This window comes from Dendrobates tinctorius, unplaced genomic scaffold (genome assembly GCF_039654945.1).
Source record: "Dendrobates tinctorius isolate UK_male_01 unplaced genomic scaffold, ASM3965494v1 ptg000039l, whole genome shotgun sequence".
Taxonomy (NCBI): domain Eukaryota; kingdom Metazoa; phylum Chordata; class Amphibia; order Anura; family Dendrobatidae; genus Dendrobates; species Dendrobates tinctorius.
In genome coordinates this window covers 52,460,001-52,463,406 of record NW_027361707.1, presented here as the reverse complement: position 1 = coordinate 52,463,406, position 3,406 = coordinate 52,460,001, and the positions used below count along the sequence as shown (strand labels likewise).

General features: G+C 44.1%; 1 long non-coding RNA gene across 1 annotated transcript in view; it reads left to right on the top strand.

Moving 5' to 3' along the window:
- The first annotated feature begins 2,271 nt into the window (after positions 1-2,271).
- LOC141088566 (uncharacterized) overlaps positions 2,272-3,406 on the top strand; it is a 1,665-nt gene continuing 530 nt past the window's right edge. The window contains exons 1-2 of the long non-coding RNA XR_012231979.1: positions 2,272-2,713; positions 2,794-2,998. This is a non-coding gene — a long non-coding RNA (uncharacterized lncRNA). The remainder of the gene's footprint in view (positions 2,714-2,793; positions 2,999-3,406) is intronic.

Below are 3,406 nucleotides of genomic sequence, written 5' to 3'. Positions count from 1 at the left end.
CACAAACTATCCATATAAACTTTAACATCATTAATATCACTGCCATTGATATTGGGCGCCCAGGGCCACGGACCGGGTCACTGCTGCCTTGAAGCTTTCCCCCCTGACACCGGCCCTGTACTGAGTACCCCACTGCCCTGGGCGAGCGAGGGCGACCCATGCACACGCTGCGGGTTGGTCTGCGGATTTTTCAGCTCGGATTTTACAAAATCCGCAGGTAAATCCGCAGGTCAAAAGACCTGCGGTTTATATGCGGATTAGCCTGTGGTTTTGCCCTGCGGTTTATCATCTCTACAATGGAGGAGATGGCAAACCGCTGCGGAATCCGCAGAAAAGAATAACATGTCAATTCTTTCTGCGGATTGGAAACCGCAGCAAAAACCGCGCAGAAAAATCTGCACCATCTGCACTGCGGTTTCCATTTTCCATAGGATATAATGGTACTGTACAACACAGCTAATTCTGCTGCGGATCCGAAGCAGAATCTGCAGTGTGTGCACATACCCTAAGGTCTCCATCTTGCTGGACAGTACACTTCCTGGACTTGTAAGCCTCTCTCTTGCAGGGTCCCTCACTTGCCTTGGTAACTAGATCCTTTTCCTCATGAGTCTTGTAGTTCCACACTAGGAAAATACCTGTCTTGCCTCTTTATCGTCCTCTTCATGACAGACTAAAATTAAGTTCATTTTCCAAGAATCCACAGAACTCACTACGGGCCATACTTCAAGTTAACCCCCATACTGTCTATGAGCCTGCTGTCTGTGTTACCTTTCGACATTCTATAGAAGAGTGAAAAAGACTGTGCCAACTTGTGGTCGTTGGTTAGTACTGCAGCCAACAGATAAATTAACAGTTGTTACATCAAGAAAAGATATCAGGAACAAAATGTTATTCACATTTTACATAATCTATACCACAGTAGCACTGATGTCTTCGGGGGGAACATAGCAGCTGGTCCACCTCCTCATTCTTGGTGTGGTCCAGTGTTCCCACTCCCCTCTGAAAGAGTTTAACTGTATTTCGTTATAAAATGTGTTATTGATGATATGGACGTTAGATGGCAGTAATGTGTTACAGGTAATATGTCCTGTCCTGTTAGTACAGGATGTAGTTAACCCAATAGGCCGGCACCTTAAATGGAAGTTAAACTGAAGGGATGACTGGGAGATTTTTGGGTTCCATTTTATTCAGTTAATGAGAGAGTCTCAGAGAAGACAGGAGTAAAGAGAGAGATGAACTAGACAAGAAGAGAAGGGTGTGTGTGGTGCATACAGCAAAATTGGAGCAAAGGGGACAAACAGAGCAGACTTATCTGAAGAGGCAAATATGGGGACTCCACAAATGTGTCGAGACTGCCTTATCTGCAAGGTGGATGCAAGAAAGTCAGGTAGTGGGAACACTAAGCTAGTAACAGGAGCTCCCTTACTTCAGGTTCCAGAGAGAAAATGGAGTTTCCCTTAGGGCTGAAGAATTCTGCATTATTCTTCATTTCAAGAACTGTGTCTATGTCCATCATCACTGGTAAAGTGCCATTGTATGTGAATTAGTGATGAGCGAGTATATTCGCTGCTCAGGTTTCCCCGAGCATTCTCGGGTGATCTCCGAGTAATTGGAAGTGCTCGGAGATTTAGTTTCTGTTACCGCAGCTGCATGATTTGCGGCTACTTGACAGCCTGAATACACGTGGGAATTCCCTAACAAACAGGCAATCCCCACATGTATTCAGGCTGTCAAGTAGCCATAAATCATGCAGCTGCGGCAACAGAAACTAAATCTCCGAGTACTTCCAAATACTCGGAGACCACCTGAGCATGCTTGGGGAAACCCGATCAACGAGTATACTCACTCATCACTAATGTGAATGAAGAGAAATAAAACTCTGTCCCATGCTATTCTCTGTGTTTGACTGTTACCATTGGTAAAGAAGTTTTTATCTTTTAAAGCTGGTGTGGTTTCCTTCTTCTGAAGACCTCGAGAAATGGCGACCAGGATGGCGAGACAGACATACCCAGGGATTGGCAGAATCCCCTACTTCTGCAGAGGTGAAGTAGTATTAGATAATGTGCCCCTCAACTATGACTACCATTCTGCTGCCCGTTACAGTTCAACCAAACTCCCAACCAACACTCTCTCTGTCTTTGGGCATATTTGACAGAACTTTCCTTTATTCCCTACTAGCTGAAGAACCCAGTGTTGCCTGGGCATAGTAACTATCAGTGGTTAGTTAATTGCAATAAAGCGTATCGTATACATGTAAGGCTGGTTTCACATTTGCGCTTTTGTGCGCAGCGCATCGTGCGCACCAGTGCGCATGCGCACTGCGCACCTATATTTAACATGATGTGCGCATGGTCTTGCGCATACTTGCGCTTTCGTGCGCATGCGTTTTTTTGTCTTTCGCGCCAGGCGCGTCAGACGCAACATGTTGCATTTTTGGTTCCGCCCTGTCTCGTCAAAAAAACGCATGCGCACGCTTGCGCACGGAATGCGCAAAAACACCACATTGGAGCCTATGGGAGCGCATACGTGCGCATGGTCTTGCGCACGCTTGCGTTTTTATGCGCATGCGTTTTTAAAATAAACACGACTGAAATGTGGTCTAGACAGTAAAAAAAAAAAATTAAACCAAGGTGATAAAATGGTGTGGGCACTGGGATTCCACAATACTTTAAGGATTGCTCACGAGTGGACACACAGCACAAGCTGCACCAATGTAAGTATGAAAAACCTAATGTCTGGCTGAAATTTCAATACATTTCTATGTACTTATGTCTCTTTTTTTTTTTATTGCAGCATGTCTTCATCTGGTGAGGAATATGTCCCCGGGACAGGGCAAGAGGCAGAAGAAGTGAGTACCATGCTTCCGTATGGATTGGAAAAAATAAACACATGTGGTTAATTTTTTTGGTTTAATTTTCAGACCTCATCCTCCATCACGCCACCACCACCGGAGGAACGGCAGGAGCAGCAAGGCCAAGTGCGGGCGGGAAGACGTGATGTAAGTACAGACGGACTGTTTTTTTTTTTTACTTATTTTCTAGTCTGGTTTATTTTTTTATTTTTATTTTTGGTATTTTTAAAGTTTTTTTTTAAAATTTTCATGGTTGTTTTTTTCGATGTTTGTTGCTTTTTTGCATTTATTTTCATTTAAAACAAAAAATTTTTTCATGGCTTGTGTATCAATATCTAAAGCTCAAAGTGTGTATGTGTGTGTGTGTGTGTGTGTGTATGTTTGTTTGTTTGGGTATATGGGCACGGGACTATGGGATGGAGGATATATATGATGGGTATATGGGCATGGGACTATGGGATGGAGGATATGTATGATGGTATATGGGCACGGGACTATGGGATGGAGGATATGTATGACGGGTATATGGGCACAGGACTATGGGATGGCGAATAT